This window comes from Tachyglossus aculeatus, chromosome 2 (genome assembly GCF_015852505.1).
Source record: "Tachyglossus aculeatus isolate mTacAcu1 chromosome 2, mTacAcu1.pri, whole genome shotgun sequence".
Taxonomy (NCBI): Eukaryota; Metazoa; Chordata; class Mammalia; order Monotremata; family Tachyglossidae; genus Tachyglossus; species Tachyglossus aculeatus.
This window is the reverse complement of record NC_052067.1, coordinates 45,636,661-45,655,602: the sequence shown is the minus strand read 5'-3', so window position 1 is coordinate 45,655,602 and position 18,942 is coordinate 45,636,661. Positions and strand designations below refer to the sequence as shown.

General features: G+C 45.1%; 1 protein-coding gene across 1 annotated transcript in view; it reads left to right on the top strand.

Annotated features, from left to right (window-relative positions):
* ELMO1 (engulfment and cell motility 1) overlaps positions 1-18,942 on the top strand; it is a 210,937-nt gene that overhangs the window by 2,771 nt on the left and 189,224 nt on the right. The window contains exon 2 of the mRNA XM_038769328.1: positions 7,643-7,770. The gene's annotated coding sequence lies outside the window, so the exon portion shown is untranslated. The remainder of the gene's footprint in view (positions 1-7,642; positions 7,771-18,942) is intronic.

The following is an 18,942-nucleotide window of genomic DNA, read 5'->3' as shown; positions in this document are numbered from 1 at the left end:
CCATATTCCAGAGTTTCTGACTGACGAACACCGGTAGAACCTCCCCACGGGAGCTGCCAAAGGATTTGGGAAGGATAGGAAGGAAAGGATTTTCCATGCTTCACCTGGCCAGCTCTCTCCTCCCAATCATCATCATCATCATCATCATCAATCGTATTTATTGAGCGCTTACTATGTGCAGAGCACTGTACTAAGCGCTTGGGAAGTACAAATTGGCAACATACAGAGACAGTCCCTACCCAACAGTGGGCTCACAGTCTAAAAGGGGGAGACAGAGAACAAAACCAAACATACTAACAAAATAAAATAAATAGAATAGATATGTACAAGTAAAATAAATAAGTAAATAAATAGAGTAATAAATATGTACAAACATATATACATATATACAGGTGCTGTGGGGAAGGGAAGGAGGTAAGATGGGATGGAGAGGGGGACGAGGGGGAGAGGAAGGAAGGGGCTCAGTCTGGGAAGGCCTCCTGGAGGAGGTGAGCTCTCAGCAGGGCCTTGAAGGGAGGAAGAGAGCTAGCTTGGCGGATGGGCAGAGGGAGGGCATTCCAGGCCCGGGGGATGACGTGGGCCGGGGGTCGATGGCGGGACAGGCGAGAGCGAGGTACAGTGAGGAGATCAGCGGTGGAGGAGCGGAGGGTGCGGACTGGGCTGTAGAAGGAGAGAAGGGAGGTGAGGTAGGAGGGGGCGAGGTGATGGAGAGCCTTGAAGCCCAGGGTGAGGAGTTTCTGCCTGATGCGCAGATTGATTGGTAGCCACTGGAGATTTTTGAGGAAAAAATCAATAATCAATCAATCAATAATATTTATTGAGAGCTTACTGCATGCAGATAAGTGTTCTAAACTCTTGGGGGAGTACAATGTACCAGTTGGTGGACATATTCCTTGCCCACAACAATTTTTCTGGGGTGCCATCTTTTCATAATAATAATAATTGTGGTATTTGTCAAGCACTTACTTGGTGCTGGCACTGTACTAAGCACTGGGTTGGATGCAGTCCCTGGCCCACGTGGGGTTCACAGTCTCAATCCCCATTTCATAGATGAGGTAACTGAGGCCCAGAGAAGTAAAGTGACTTGCCCAAGGTCACAAAGTAGACCAGTGGCAGAGCAGGAATTAGAACACATGACCTTCCGATTTCCGGGCCCGTGTTCTATCAGCTACACCGTGCTGTTTCAGGAGAGTGGAGGCAAGCTGGAGACAGTGGTGGTTGCCTGGCAGGAGTGATTTAAAGTCAGACCACAGACGTGGGAGATGGACGCAGACCCAATCAGATAATAATAATAATGGTATTTGTTAAGCACTTACTAAGTGCCAAGGCTTGTTCTAGGGTAGATACAAGGTAACCAGGTTAACCCACGTGGGGCTCACAGTCTTAATCTCCATTTTACAGATGAGGTAACTGAGGCACAGAGAAGTGAAGTGACTTGCCCAAGGTCACACAGAAAACAAGTGGTGGAGCCAGGATTAGAACCCACATCCTCTGACTCCCAAACCTGTACTTTCCACTAAGCCAGGCTGCTTCTTTAAGATAAGATATAGACACATGATGCAGTCTCTCCTCAGCAGGGAAGGCTGGGCCTTGACCCTGATTATAGTGCTGGTGGTTTGTGCTCTCTGGCCCCTGTGAGTCATGTTACAAATACACAGAATGAGGAGGCATCCTCCACAAAAACCAATCAGTCAGTCAGATTTATTGAGCACTTACTGTGAGCTAAGCACTGTACTAAGCGTTTGGGAGAGTACAAGATGATAGACTGTATCATCTTTTAGATCATCTTTTAGACTGTATCACCTTTTAGACTGTGAGCCCACTGTTGCGTAGGGACTATCTCTATATGTTGCCAACTTGTACTTCCCAAGTGCTTAGTACAGTGCTCTGCACACAGTAAGCGCTCAATAAATACGATTGATGATGATAGAGGTGGTAAGATATGTTCCCTGCCCACAACGAGCTTACAGTCTAGAGGGGATACAGCAATTAATACGAATAAATAAATTATGGATAAGTTAAATTATGGATAAGTCGTCGGTGTTGCGGGCTAAATTCAAGTGAAAGTGGGATGCAGAAGGGAGTGGGAGAAGAGGAAATGAGGGCTTCCCCTGGCTCTGTCACCCCCAGGGCTCTGCTAACACCCATCAATCAGTCAATGCTTATTTATTGAGCGCTTTACCTTGTCCAGTACAGTGGTCGGAAGCAATCCCCGCCCTCAATCTTGTGGTCTCCAAATTGCTTTATTCATCGTTCCATTCTGTTTCTGTTATAGTTGCAGGGAATGTGTCTACCAACTCTGTTTCAGTGCACTCTCCTAATGCACTCTCCCAGGTGCTTAGTACAGGGCTCTGCATACAGTAAGCGCTCAATAAATATGAAAGATGAACTCCTTGTGCGCAGGGAATGTATCTGTTTATTATTGTATTGTACTCTCCCAAGTGCTTAATACAGGGCTCTGCACACAGTAAGTGCTCAAAAAATATAATTGATAAACTCATTGCTGGCAAGCAAAGTGTCTTGTTTATTGTTGTATTGTACTCTCCCAAGCGCTTAGCACAGGGCTCTCCAAATACTAATCACTACTATTATTAGTAGTGGCGGGAAGTGTGGCTCAGTGGAAAGAGCATGGGCTTTGGAGTCAGATGTCATGGGTTCAAATCCCAACTCTGCCAACTGTCAGCTTTGTGACTTTGGGCAAGTCACTTAACTTCTCTGGGCCTCAATTACCTCATCTATAAAATGGGGATTAAAACTGTGAGCCCCCTGTGGGACAACCTGATCACCTTCATCATCATCATCATCAATCGTATTTATTGAGCGCTTACTGTGTGCAGAGCACTGTACTAAGCGCTTGGGAAGTACAAGTTGGCAACATATAGAGACAGTCCCTACCCAACAGTGGGCTCACAGTCTAAAAGGGGGAGACAGAGAACAAAACCAAACATACTAACAAAATAAAATAAATAGAATAGATATGTACAAGTAAAATAAGTAAATAAATAGAGTAACAAATATGTACAAACATATATACATATATACAGGTGCTGTGGGGAAGGGAAGGAGGTAAGATGGGATGGAGAGGGGGACGAGGGGGAGAGGAAGGAAGGGGCTCAGTCTGGGAAGGCCTCCTGGAGGAGGTGAGCTCTCAGTAGGGCCTTGAAGGGAGGAAGAGAGCTAGCTTGGCGGATGGGCAGAGGGAGGGCATTCCAGGCCCGGGGGATGACGTGGGCCGGGGGTCGATGGCGGGACAGGTGAGAACGAGGTACGGTGAGGAGATTAGTGGCAGAGGAGCGGAGGGTGCCGGCTGGGCTGGAGAAGGAGAGAAGGGAGGTGAGGTAGGAGGGGGCGAGGTGATGGACAGCCTTGAAGCCCAGGGTGAGGAGTTTCTGCCTGATGCGCAGATTGATTGGTAGCCACTGGAGATTTTTGAGGAGGTTACCTAACCTCCCCAGCGCTTAGAACACTGCTTTGCACATAGTAACAGCTTAACAAATACCATTATTATTATTGGGTCTAGGTGCCAAATGTGATTGGGATTCAGCATACCCTTTCAGCATACTCAAACAGGAAACTCCTCACTGTTGACTTCAAAGCTCTCTGTCACCTTTCCCCCTCCTACCTCACCTCCTTACTCTCCTATTACAGCCCAGCCCCCATACTTTGCTCCTCTAATGCAGACCTTCTCTCTGTACCTTCATTTCGTCTATCTTGCCATCAATCCTTCACTCAAGCCGCCTCCTTCCTTATATCTGACGATTCCCAGACTAAGCCCCCCCTTTTCCTTTGTCCCCCCTTTCCTCATCGCCCTAACTCGCTTTTGTGTGTACATATATATATTTGTAATTCTTTTTATTTTTATTAATGATGTGTATATATCTATAATTCTGTTTATGCTGATGCTATTGATGCCTGTTTACCTGCTTTGATGTCTGTCTCCCCCCCTTCTAGGCTGTGAGCCCGTTGTGGGCAGGGATTGTGTTTATTTTCTGCTGAATTGTATGTTCCAAGCACTTACTACAGTGCTATGCACACAGTAAGCGCTTAATAAATACAACTGAATAAATGAATGGACAATTTCTCTCCCCATCATTAAAGTTTAATTGAAGGCACATCACCAAGAGCCCTTGGCTGGCTAAGCCCTCATTTTCTCTAGACTGTAAACTCACTGTAGGCGGGGAATGAGTCTATTACACTGTTCTATTGTACTCTCCCAAGCACTTAATACAGTGCTTTGCACACAACAAGCTCTCAAATATGATTGCCTCTTCTCCCTCTCCCTTCTGTGTCGCCTTTGCAATTGGATTTGCTCCCTTTATTCACCCCCACCCTCAAACTTAGAGGACTTATGTACATGTCTGTAATTTATTTATGTATATTAATGTCTGTCTCCCCCTTGACTAAGCTCGTTGAGGGCAGGAAACATGTCTTCCAACTCTGTTATACTGTACTCTCCCAAGTACTTAGTACAAGGCTCTGCACACAGTAAGTGCTCAGTAAATACGATTGATAGATTGATACTTAAATACAAAGCATAGGGAGTTTCCTCGGTGCAATTTATCAGGGGAAATAGAATGGCATAATGGAAAGAGCACAGGCCTGGGAGTCAGAAGGTCCTGGGTTCTAATCCTGCCTCTGTCGCTTGTCTGCTCTGTGACCTCAGGCTTCACTTAACTTCTGTTACCTCATGGAGATTAAGACCGTGAGCCCCACCTGGGACATGACTGTGTCCAACCTGATTAGCTTGTATCTATCCCAGCCCTTAGTACAGTGCTTGGCAAATAGTAAGCACTTAACAAATACTGCCGAAAACCTCCCCAAACCCCAAGTGGTCAGTTGTTACATAATTTACAGTTCTGTGACCAACCGCAGCTTTAACCGTAGTTCTTTCCTGCCTCAAATCCTAACCTTGAGTGTGGGGCCTTCAAATATGTTTTGATAACTGAGGGAACGTATCTTTTTCTTTTATATTTTCTGCGGGGCTCTGTAGAGCAAGCCGTGCTCAGTGAATGCCAGGATGACTTAGGTACTTAATTGGATGAGTTTGTTTTTTGGAAACTCCAGTGACTGAGTGTGTACGAGATTGAACTTTAGGCTTTCCTTGTTTCTCAGAGGTCTTGCCTTCAGCACCACCCTCTAAATTATCTGGCAAATTGAGGCCTTCCCCTTTTTGTAGCTGACAGACAATCACTCTCTCCTCCTTCAAAGCCTTATTGAAGGCATGTCTCCTCCAAGAGGCCTTCCCTGACTAAGCCTTCATTTCTTCTTCTCCCATTCCCTTCTACATCGCCCTGTCTCGCTCCCTTTATTCATCCCCCCTGCCCACCCCATGGCACTTATGTCCATATCCATCATTTATTTATTTATAGTAAAGCCTGTCTCCCCCTTCTAGACTGTAAGCACATTGTGGGCAGGTACTGTGTCTGTTATATTGTTGCGTTGTACTCTCCGAAGCGCTTAGTTCAGTGCACATAGTAAGCACCGAATAAATACGATTGATTGATTCCCTGACTAGGCCCTCATTTCCTCTTCTCCCACTCCCTTCTGCGTCATCATCACACTTGGATTTGGTCCCTTAATTCAACCCTCTCGCAACCCCACGGCACTTATGTACATATCTGTAATTTACTCATTTATTTTAATGTCTGTCTCCCTCTCTAAACTGTAAGCTTGTCATGTGCAGGAAGCATGTCTACCAACCCTTGTACTCCCCCAAACGCTTAGTACAGTGTTCCGCACACAGTAAGTGCTCAGTAAGTATGATCGATTGAATTTTGGGGACTAGAGCTCCTCAGGTTATCTTTGCATTGGGATTCACTGTTTGAACATGATTTTCAGGCCGCCTGGAGGTTTGTTCATTCATTCATTGTCATATTTATTGAACATTTACTGTGTGTAAACCACTGTACTAAGCTTTATGGTGCCACAGTCCCCGGAATCCTTTTCAGTTATCCCTGGGGTGATCCAAAATGCCCATGGGTTCAGCCACTCAACCACCGGTATTTAATCTGCGCATCCCTTCCCCACAGCACCTGTATATATGTATATATGTTTGTACATATTTATTACTCTATTTATTTATTTATTTATTTTACCTGTACATATCTATTCTATTTATTTTATTTTGTTAGTATGTTTGGTTTTGTTCTCTGTCTCCCCCTTTTAGACTGTAAGCCCACTGTTGGGTAGGGACTGTCTCTATATGTTGCCAACTTGTACTTCCCAAGCGCTTAGTACAGTGCTCTGCACACAGTAAGCGCTCAATAAATACGATTGATTGAGTGCTTACTGTGTGCAGAACACTGTACTAAGTACTGTACTGAGGGTTGAGTTCATTTCAAACGGGGGACCGTCTGAGCCTCTCTAATGTGGAACAAGCTGATTTTCTCCAAACCCAGCTAAGAGTCTTTAGTGTGCTTTTGATTAAATAATTAGTTGTGAAGACTGGTCCTTAAAAAGATGGGGGTTTTTTTGTACTAAACTAATTTAAACACGTTGATATTAAGGTTCACACATTTTTACCCTAGAGAAGCACAGTAGGGACACTGTCCAGAAAAGAAAAACAAAAACCCACAATGCAATCCTTTTCATTCTTCTAGTGGTTACTGATAATTCTACATTTTGTAACACTGCCCTGTGCTGTGCAAGCGGAGCATAGCGGAGCAGTCTGCAGTGAACTGTGATTGCAGAAATGTTCCTGCCACCTTAGCTTCCCTCCCAGCCTTCTGTTGATAAGACATCGATCCTAAACACAGAATTTCCTCACCCTTCCTTCCGCCCTTTGTTTGGCGTTCTCTGAAAAATGGAGGTTGAAGTCGATGTTTCTGTTCTGTGGTGCTAAGTGTTGTTGGAACATTGGCGGCATTTCCCTGAGCTGATAGCCACGACTGTGTGAAGCATCATGAGTTTTAAGGTGATGAAAAATTCAGTGAATTCCTCAGCTTTAGCTCCTTTGCCTACAGGGAAGAGCATAGGCCAGGGATTCAGGAAACTTGGGTTCTAACCCAGATTCTGCCTCTACCCAGCATTTAGAAGAGTGCCCAGCATTTAGAACAATGCTTGGCACATATTAAGTGCTTAACAAATACCATCATCATCATTATTATTATCATTACCTGCTCTGGGACCTTTAACAGTGGTGGGCCTCAGTTTCCTCATCTGTGTAATGGGAATGAAATACTTCTTATCCCTCCTGCTTAGACTGTGTGGCCCATGTGGGAGAGGAGCTGTGTCTGACCTGATTATCTTGCATCTACCTTAGCGCTTAGTACAGTCCTTGACATATGGAGAACAATGAGCAAATATCACCATCAATCATTCATTCATTCAATCGTATTTATTGAGCACTTAGTGTGTGCAGAGCACTGTACTAAGTGCTTGGGAGAGGACGATACAATAGACACTTTCCCTGCCCACAACGAGCTTACAGTCTAGAGGAGGAGATGGACATGAATAGAAATAAATAGAATTGCAGATATGGACGTAAGTATTGTGGGGCTGTTAGAGGGGATGAGTAAAGGGAGCAAGTCAGGGCGACGTAGAAGGACGTGGGAGAAGAGGAAAGGAGGGCCTAGTCAACGAAGGCCTCTTGGAGGAGGTTGAATGATTTCCCAGCCATTGAGAATTCTCTTGGCCTTCCTAGGAGACATCAGATCTTGAGCACCATCTCTCTGGCTCAGCCCTAAGGTCTTTGCAGCCCAGGACTCCGTCTCCAACAGTGGAAAGGCGCTGAGAGGAATGGTGTGCAGACCACCCTCGGATCCCCTCATGGTGAGGAACGGACCGTCGGATACCCCTCGATATCTCCCACCCTTAAGCTATCTCTTGTCGCCCAGTGTGGTTGCAAATGGACCTGTGCCAACCCCTCTCAAACTTAATATTTTCTGCAGGTTCAATCACTCGTAGGACTGTTTTCCCTCTGCTTTCTCCCCACTGTGTATAACAAAGTGGCATGGCCTAGTGGAAAGAGCCCGGGCCTGGGAGTCAGAAGATCCTGGGTTCTAATCCCTGCTTTGCCACTTGTCTGCTTTGTGACCTCGGGCAAGTCGCTTCACTTCTCTGGGCCTCAGTTACTTCATCTGTAAAATGGAGATTAAGACCATGAGCCACATGTGGACCATGAACTGTGTCCAACCTGATTAGCTTGATTCTGCTCCGGTGTTTAGAACAATGTTTGACACACAGTAAGAGCTTCACAAATACCTCAGGATTATTATTATAAAGAAAGGTTTGCTTCTGTTGGTTAGGAACCTGCCATCTTCAAACTCCTCCCTCCTCCCAGTGATGGGGGATTTAGTGATTTAATATGTATTTAACTCTTCAGACAGCTCATATGCTTTTGCGTGGGGCTTTGATGCCCCAGAAGAGTTTCCCAGTAGGGGATTAGGTGTTGCCTAATATGGAAGTGCTTACTATGTGCCAGGCACTGTACTAAATGCTGGGGTAGATACAACCTCATCAGAGAAGCAGTGTGTCAAGTGGTTAGAACATGGGCCTGGAAGTCAGAAGGACCTGGGTTTTAGTCCCAGCTCCGTCACTTGTCTTCTGTGTGACCTTGGGCAACTCACTTCACTTTTCTGTGTCTCAGGTACCTCATCTATAAAATGAGGATTAAGACTATGAGCCCCATGTGGGACTGGGACTGAGTCCAACCTGATTAGTTTATATCTACCCCAGCGCTTAGAACAGGGCTTAACACATAGTAAGGCTTAACAGATACCATTGTTGTTATTATTGTTATCAGGTTGGATGTAGTTCATGTCCCACATGAAGTTCACAGTCTGAAATCCCCATCATACAAATGAAGGACCTGAGGCCCAGAAAAGTGAGGTGACTTGCCCAAAGTCACACAGCAGACAAGTCAGCAATCCCGAGAGCTATCAATCAACAAATCAGTGGTATATATTGAGCCCTTATTGTGGACAGAGCACTGTATTAAGTGCTTGGGAGAGTACAATAGAACAATAAACACTTGGAGGATTTGGGTTCTAATCTCAGTTCTGTCTCTTGTTTGCCAGGTGCTTTGGGGCAAGTAACTTCTCCAGGCTTTGGTTTTCCCATTCATAAAATGGGGATTCAGTACCGTGTTTATCCTCCTGCTTAGACTGTGAGCCCCATGAGTGGGACAGTGGCTGTGTCAGACCTGATTTTTGTGTATCTAAACCAGTGCTTAGTACAGTGCTTGGCACATAGTGCTTAGCAAGTGCCACCATTATTAAAAGTACTATTAGTTACAGGCTGCAGCCTGTGGCATTATCTCAGTAATTGAAGGGTTTTGTGAACACCAAGGAATTCACCCTCTCCGTGCTGGGAACCATTCCAACTCTTGTTTGTTTTTTTAAAAGTGAGGGCTTTTCTAGAACCTCCTTTCTTAATGGTATTCGTTAAGCATTCACTGTGTGCCAGGCACTATACTAAGCACCGAGGTAGATACAAGAAAATCAGTCTGGACACAGTTTCTGCCCCACTTGGGGCTGACAGTCTTCATCTCCATTTTACAAATGAGGGAACAGGCACAAAAGTGAAGTGACTTTCTCAAGGTCACACAGCAGACAAGTGGCGGAGCCGGAATTAGAACCCAGGTCCGTGATTCCCAGGCAAGTGCTCTTTCCACCAGGCTACATTGCTTTCCCTTTTTTGCTGTTTGACATTGGAAGGGGTAGAGATGCTCTCAAGCAGCCTGGTGGCTTTCCTGCTAGAGTAAGGGTCGAGGCAAGTCAGTCAATCAGTTATATTTATTGAGCGCTACTGTGGGTGGAGCACTCTACTAAGCGCTTGGGGGAGTACAAGTAGAACATTATAACAGACACACTCCCTGCCCACAGTGAGCTTTCAGTCTAGAGGTTCTGCTTTCAAGATAAACCCTTTCGATAGTTAATAAAAAGACAGGAGAAAGGGAGCCCCTTTGAATCTTCGGTCTGCAAAGATCCTTTCTCATAAACCATTTTTAAAAGACGGAGCTTTGGGGAACGTGGACATTAAAAGATCTTCTTGAAGGCCAACAGATATCCCATTAAGGCAAAGCAAATCACTTTTCTTTTTAGGGACTATTAGCTCTAAAATATAAGCTCCCAAATTAAGGAGATGGAAAATCCTCAGGCAGCTGTTTTCCTCTCTTGCTCTCTCACCCTTTCTGCACTCACCATAGAGTACTAATGAGAATTTTAAATGAAGTTATTTTGTAGTGCCAACAGGCAGGCGCGGAGTGGGGGTGGGATAGGGGAGTGGGGAGGAGAGGAGATGAAATGGTAGAGAAAAGGAAGGACTAATTTAAGAAACTGCCATAGGAAGAGCAGAGCACTGCTCTTTCTGTCCTTCAGGTAAATCAGAATTAGTCAGGTCATTGTTTGCCTTGGGGCTAGGAATACCTAGGCACTACAAAGTCCAGTATTTATTGAGCATCCTCTGATAGTAATAATGATAATTGTGGTTTGGGTTAAGCATTTATTATGTGCCAATGATGATAGGATGATAATGGTATTTGTTAAGCCAAATACCAAATAGTGCCACGCACTATTCTAACCACTGGGTAGGTACAAGATTGGACACGGTTCCTGTCCCACATGGGGCTCCCAGTCTTCATCCCCATTTTACAGATGAGGTAACAGGCATAAAAGTAAAGTGACTTGCCCAAGGTCACACAGCAGAAAAGTGGCGGAGCCGGGATTAAAACCCGCGTTCTCTCGACTCCCAAGGCCATGCTCTTGCCATCCACCTTCAGCATTCATTCATTCATTCATTCATTCATTCAATAATATTTATTGAGCGCGTACTGTGTGCACAGCACTGTACCAAGCACTTGGGAGAGTACAATACAACATGAACAGACAGATTCCTGCCCACAACGAGCTTACAGTCTAGATGGGGGAGAGAGACATCAATACTAATAAATACAATTACAGATATATTTACATAAGTGATGTGGGTCTGACAGCTAGCATACGCACATATTCAATTATTCATTTAGTACAGTGCTCTGCATACAGCAAGCACTCAATAAATACTATTGAATGAATGAAATTTGGTCACTTCATCCCAATATATGGATTTTACTAACCCCTACATCCTTGTTCTTGCTCCTCTGCTATTCCTACATGATTGACATCTGCCTCCCTGCTCTGCCCACTCCAGGAATCATGGTTTTGGCACATTAATAATAATGGTGAGGTATTTGTTAAGCACTTACTATGTGCCAGGCACTGTACTAAGCACTGGGGTGCATACAAACAAATCGAGTTGGACACAGTCCCTGTCCCACCTGGGGCTCACAGTCTCAATCCCCATTATACAGATGAGGTAACTGAGGCAAAGAGAAGTGAAGTGATTTGCTCAGAGTCACACAGCAGACAAGTGGCGGAAACGGGATTAGTAGTCACTAAAATACCATCGACTGATTTAACTAACAATTAAACTCAATATAGACCTGCCTGGTTAGAACTTTGCATCTGAATCTAATCTTTGAGAAGTGTGACCTAGATAGCACTGTAGCTGACATAGCCACAGCTGATGTTCTCTTGACAAAAGAGGTCTTTCCTTGGGCTCTGAATCCCCAGTTTTCTCTTCATCTAATAGTGAAGTTCAATATAAGTTTTGAATGAGCTCAAGTTCTTTGTATTCAAAATAGCATTCAAGTCATCCACCTAATGAAAATTGGAATCACAATAGGAGATCTACTGTTCAGCTCTTGAGTTTTATGCAGGTAGCATTTGGAGTCTCAGACCTGACCTAAACTCCAGGTGTCTGCTGTGATAAGCATCTTCTTGCTTTAAAGGACCATGATGCAGCCTTTGATGATGGCAGCTTAATTTGATTAGCAGAAAAATGGCCTTCCAACATGGCCACGCAAATTCCACCACTTTTTAAAAGGAGCACCATGACCTGCTGAAATAGCACAAAAATGTTTTGAGGGGTTAGATCCCTGGCATATGAAAGCAAATCAGTCGCTGCACAACTTTTCTACTTGTGTTGCATCCATCTTCCTTCCTTTTGAGGACACCTGGGAAGAGCTGAGCTGCTTCAGAAAACCTCTTCTTCCCAAGTTCCAATGAAATGAGGGACAGCATTGTCTCAAGCTGGTTGTCAATCACTCATTGAGTGACCCAGGCTGGTGATCTGACACAGCAAACTGATGGCCCTGAGGAGTTGGCAAAGTTCTACACCTCTCCACGTATTTGAAAGGAGTTGAAAGGAGTGTAAACCTGACCCAAATAATTTCTTCCCAAAGGGTCTGACAGCTAAGGCAGTATTAATACTGACAAAGATCAGCAGTCATTATGACTAGCATATGCAGCTATATGCTAACCCAAGCAAAATGTGCCATTGATATTGACAAAGATCAGCAGTCATTGTGGCTAGTGTACACGACTTTACTCAAACAAAAACACTACCACAAAAACCCAGAGATGCTTTCTATGCCTGGATTGTAGATCAAACCCAAAAATTAATGCCCCAAAGCGGTCGGGTTAATTTCCGTTATCCATCACAAAGCACCAGAGGTCACAGCAGAATTTGGGAAGAAAAATGATTTAGCTTAGTAGCAGTAGATAATGGATATCTTCATATTATATTTTATTGAAACCATAACATTATCCACAGGCCCTCATCATTGGATTCAAGCAATGCAAGACATGGCCCGCCCCCTAAAAGAAGTACAATTTATGGACGTGTGCTTTGGTTCCTAAACATATTTTGCATCCTTGGCTTGCTATTACTATGACTACTAATTATGGTACTTGTTAATAGCTTTTTTTACCAAGCACTCACTGTATTAAGAGCTGGGGTAGATACAAGATAACTCAGACACATTCCTTTGTCCCACATGGGGGTTCACAGTCTAAGTAGAAGAGATTAGGATTTAAATAATAATGATGATATTTATAATAATAATAATTATGGTATTTGTTAAGCGCTTACTATGCACCAAGCACTATTCTAAGCTCTGAAGTAGATACAAGGTAATCAGGTTGTCCCATGTGGGGCTCACAGTTTCAATCCCCATTTTAAAGATGAGGCAACTGAGGCCCAGAGAAATTAAGTGACTTGCCCAAGGTCACATAGCAGACAAGTGGCGGAGCTGGGATTAGAACCCACAGCCAGAACTTAAGTGTCTGCTGTTGTGACCTTGGGCAAGTCACTTAACCTCTCTGTGCCTCAATTACCTCATCTGTAAAATGAGTATTAAGGCTAATAATAATAACAATTATGGTATCTGTTAAGTACTTACTATGTGCCAGACATTGTAGTAAGTGCTCAATAAATACAGTTGAATGAATGAATGATTCTGTTTGAGGTGGACAGGTAACCACTGGAGGTTAGTGAGGAGTGGGAAGTCACGGAGTGAACGGTTTTGTAGAAAAATCCAGGCAGTAGTGTGAAGTATGGGCTGGAGCGGGGCGACATAGGAGGCAGTGAGGTCAGAGAGGAGGCTGATGCAATAATCCAGGCAGGATAGGTTATGTGCTTGGATTAACATGGTAGAATTTTGGATAGGCAGGAAACGGTGGATTTTAGCGATGTTGTCAGTCATATTTATTGAATGCTCACTGTATGCACAGCACACAGACACATTCCCTGCCCACAATGAGCTTTCAGTCTAGATGGGGAGATGGGCATTAGCATAAATGAATTACAGATATGGACATAAGTGCTGTAGGGCTGGGAGAGGGGGAGGAATGAAGGGAGAAAGTCAGAGCCACTCAGAAGGGAGAGGGAGAAGAGGAAAGGAGGGCTTAGTCCGGGAAGGCCTCTTGGAGGAGATGTGTCTTCAATAAGGCTTTGAAGGAGTGCAGCAGGAGGGAGTAATTGTCTGACAGATATAAGGAGGGAGGGCGTTCCAGGCCAGAAGCAGGCCGTGGGCGAGAGGTCAGCGGCGAGACAGATGTACAGTGAGAAGGTTAGCATTAGAGGAGTGAAGTAGGGGAAGCCAATGGTGAGGAGTTTCTGTTTGATGCGGAAGTGGATAGGAGATTCTTGAGGAGAGGGGAAACAGGGCTTAAATGTTTTTGTAGAAAAATGATCCAGGCTTGAGAGACAGGAAGGATGGTGGTGCAGTCTACAGTTGTGGGAAAGTCAGGGGGAGGACAGGATTTGTGTGGAATGATAAGGAGTTTTGTTTTAGACATGTTAAGTTTGAGGTGACGGGAGAACATCCAAGTGTTGAAAGCAGGAGGAAATTAGAGACAGCAGAGTGGGAGAGGGATCAGGGTTGGAGATGTAGATTTGGATATTATCCGCATTGAGGTGGTAGTTGAAGCCATGGGAGTGAATGAGTACTCCAAGGGGAGGGGTGTAGATGGAGAATAGAAGGGGACCCAGAACTGAACCTTGAGGAACCTCCACAGTTGGGTGGGAGGCAGAGGAGGAGCCCATGAAGGTGACTGGGACTGAGCAGCCAGAGAAGAGAACCAGGAAACAACAGTGTCAGTGAAGCCAGAGTTGGAGAACATTTCCAGGAGAAGGGAGTGGTTGACAGTGTTGAAAGCAGCTGAGAAGTTGAGGAGGATTACGTTGGAATAGAAGCCATTGGATTTGGCAAGAAGGAGATCCTTAGTAACCTTTGAAAGGGCGGTTTCTATGGAGTGAAGCGGGGGCAGTAGCCAGATTGGAAGAGGTCAAGGAGAGAATTAGAGGAGAGGAATTTGAGACAGTGGGTGTAGACAACTCGTTCAAGGAGTTTGGAGAGGTAGGAGGGAGCCGTGGGATCAAGGGAGGGCTTTTGTAGGATAGGGGAGACATGGGCATGTTTGAAAGCTGTGGGGAAGAAGCCATTGGAAAGCAAACAGTTGAAGATGGCAGTCAGGGAGGGAAAAAGAGAGGGGTCAAGTGTGAAGGTATGAAGGGATGGGGTGAGATACACAGGTGGAGGGGTTGGATTTTGAGAGGAGGAGGGAGGTGTCCTTGAAATACTGCTGGGAAAGATGGGAGAGTTGAAGAAGGAGCAGGAAGAGGGTGGCACTGGACAGGAGCTGGGGAGATTTCAATTGCCCCAATAAAGTAGGTGTCCAGGTCACTAGGGGCAAAAGATGAGGGGGGGCAGGGGGACAGGAAGTTTGAGGAGGGAGTTAAATGTCTGGAACAGCAGGCGAGGGCGATGGGCATGGGAGTCAATAAGGACAAATAAATAATGTTGCCCGGCAGAGGAGAGGGCAGAGTTAAAGCACGCAAGGATGAGTTTGACGTGGAGGAGGTCGGCCTGATATCTGGATTTCTGCCAGCAGAGCTCTGTGATTTGTACGCGGGAGCGAAGGAATCAAACTGTGGAGGTGATCCAGGGGCTGTGGGTTAGTGGTATGAGGTCGGAGAAGTGATAGGGGAGAGAGTAAGTTGTGTCTGATGATAACAGAGTTGGTTGATGTGTTCCCTGCTCTCGAAAAGCTTACAATTTAGAGGAGGAGGCAGCCACTGATATAAATAAATAATTCACGGATATGTAGCTAACTGCTTGTGGGGCTGAGGGTAGGGGGATATCAATAATAATAATTTTGGTACTTGTTAAATGCTTATTGTGTGCCAAGTATCGTTCCAAGCACTGGGGTAGATACAAAATTCATTCATTCAATCGCATTTATTGAGGGCTTACTGTGTGCAGGGCACTGTACAATTGCTCTTGGAATTGCTCTTGGAAAGTACAATTCAGCAACAGAGACAATCCCTGCCCACAACAGGCTCACAGTCTAGAAGGGGGGAGACAGATATCAAAACAAGTAATAAAAAAAAATAATAATTATGGTATTTGTTTGGAGAAGCAGTGTGGCTTAGTGGAAAGAGCCCGGGTTTGGGAGTCAGAGATCGTGGGTTCCAATCCCGCTTCTGCCACTTGTCAGCTGTATGACTTTGGGCAAGTCACTTCTTTGGGCCTCAGTTCCCTCATCTGTAAAATGGGGATGAAGTCTGTGAACCCTACTTGGAACACCCTGATTATCTTGTATTACCCAGCACTTTGAACAATGCTCGGCACATAGTAAGCACTTAACAAATGCCATTATTGTTGTTATTATTATGATGATGATGATGATGATTAAGTACTTACTATGTGCCAAGCACTGTTCTAAGCACTGGGGTAGATACAGGGTAAGCAGGTTGTCCCATGTGGGGCTCACAATCTTAATCCCCATTTTACTGATGAAGTAACTGAGGCACAGAGATTCAATCAATCAATCAATCATATTTATTGAGCGCTTACTGTGTGCAGAGCACTGTACTAAGCGCTTGGGAAGTACAAGTTGGCAACATATAGAGACGGTCCCTACCCAACAGTGGGCTCACAGTCTAGAAAAGCTAGAGAAGCTAAGTGACTTGCCCAAAGTCACACAGCTGACAAGTGGCAGAGCTAGGATTATAACTCAGGATCTCTCACTTCCAGGCTCTTTCCTCTATCAATCAATCAATCAATCAATCAATCATATTTATTGAGCACCTACTGTGTGCAGAGCACTGTATTAAGCACTTGGGAAGTACAAATTGGCAACATATAGAGACAGTCCCTACTCAACAGTGGGCTCACAGTCTAAAAGGGGGAGACAAAACCAGACATACTAACAAATGCTTCTGAATATCAAATACCCAAAGGGTTTACATCCAAGAGCATAGGTGATGCAAAAAAGACACAGGTTGGGGAAATGAGGGCTTAATTAAGGATGGCCTCTTAAAGATGGGTAGGCAACCATTCGACATTCTTGAGGAGTGGCAAAACATGTACAGAAAATTTTTGTAGAAAAATGTTCCAGGCAGCAGAGTGAAGTGTGGGCTGGAGTGGGGAAAGTCAGGAAGGTCAACAAAGAGGCTGATCCAGTGATCAAGATGGGATAGAATAAATGCTTGGATCAGTGTGATAGCAGTGGTAGAAGTTTGGATGGAGAGAAGAGTGGATTTTAACAATAATAATAATGATGATGGCATTTATTAAGCACTTACTATGTGCAAGGCACTGTTCTTAGCGCTGGGGAGGATACAAGGTGATCAGGTTGCCCCACGGGGGGGCTCACAGTCTTAATCCCCATTTTTCATATGAGGTAATTGAGGCACAGAGAAGTTAAGTGACTTGCCCAAAGTCACACAGCTAACAGTTGGCAGAGCTGGGATTTGAACCCATGACCTCTGACTCCAAAGCCCGGGTTCTTTCCACTGAGCCATGCTGCTTCTCACAAAATTTTAGCCATTTTGTGAAGGTTGTGAAGGGTCACTGGATTTGGTGACCCTGATTATGTGAGTTGAATGAGAGAGACAAGTCCAGGATAATGCCAAGGTTAAGGGCTTGTGAGACAGGGAGGATGGTGGTATTGTCTACAGTGATGGAAAGTCAGGGAGAGGACAGGGTTGGATGGGTCCTGATCCAACAGGGCACCACTGGTGCTGAGGCACTGCTTACTGCAGTGCAGTGTCTCTGGGTTAGAAAATTGAGAGAAGCAGAAAGCAGCAGTGTTCCCAAAAAACTGCTGTAGGAAATGGAAATGCAGCCTTGTGTTCTGGAGGCACAGTGAAGCAGCCTTAGGCAATGTGCAATAGCCACAGACCCTGGGTGGAGGTGGGTGGGAAGGGGTGGTGAGGGAGAAGAGAGAGAGAGAGAGAGCGCTCAGCCAGTAGATCAACTCTCTGGGCCTCCCAAGATAGATGGTTCACCGTGAGCAGAGGCTTCTGGGAGATAGGAAAACCAAGCGGCAGGTTGAAAAACAGGGACATCAGCTCAGGAAAGGACTTCCTTTGCGTTTTCCCAGCATGGAATGGAATATCAGTAAGCACTAAACAAAACCCACAATTATTATTGTTACTATTAGTCGTGTATTAGTCTATCTGGACAACCGACTCCCTTTCTCACTACATGGATCAGTTCTCTGTACACCTATGGAGTGACTTCCTTGGATATTTCAGACAGGATGACCATGGATCTTTGGGTCATCCCTGCTTCTCTGCTTCCTCCATGAAGATCCCAAAGTCCAACAGGGTAACTGAGCCATAAATCACATTTCCTAATCCCCTTTTCTTTCAGCTCCCTGTGGGCAGGGAGCTAACACCTTTGTTATATTGTATTCTCCCAAGAGCTTGGTACAATGCTCTGCCCACAGTAAATGCTCAATATTGATTTTTTTCACCTGACATTTTCAATTTTAAAGCTAGGCCTTGCCTCCTCACGCTCCCTCTAGATTGTGAGCTCGTTGTGGTCAGGGAATGTGTCTTTTTATTGTTGTATTGTACTCTCCCAAGTGCTTAGTACAGTGCTCTGTGCACAGTAAACACTTGATAAATACGATTGAATGAATTGTCTATATACATACACGCAGGCACACATATATATACCCTCAGCTGTCGGGCTGAGGGTAGGGTGAATAAAGGGTACAAATCCAAGTGTAAGGGTAACATGAAAGGGAGAGGGAGTAGGGGCTTAGGGAAGGCTTCCTGGAGGAAATGTGCCTTTGGTAAAGTTTGAAGGTGGGGGGAGTGATGGTCTGTGAGATATGAAGGGGGAGGGCATTCTGAGCCAGAGGCAGGATGTAGGCAAGAGGTCGGCGGTGAGATAGATGAGATGGAGGTCTATGCCAGCTAATAGGTTGGCATTAGAGGAGAGAAGTGAAGTGAAGCAGCGTGGCTTAGTGGAAAGAGCACGGGCTTAGGAGTCAGGGGTCTTGGGTTCTAATACTGCCTCTGTCCACTTGTCAGCTGTGTGACCTTGGGCAAGTCACTTCACTTCTCTGTGCTTCGGTTCCCTCATCTGTAAAATGGGGATGAAGACTGTGAGCCCCACATGGGATAACCTGATTACCTTGTAATAATAATAATAATGTTGGTATTTGTTAAGCGCTTAGTATGTGCCAAGCACACTTCTAAGTACTGGGGTAGATACAAGGTAATCAGGTTATCCCACGTGGGGCTCACAGTCTTAATCCCCATTTTACAGATGAGGTAACTGAGGCCCAGAGAAGTTAAGTGACTTGCCCAAAGTCCCACAAC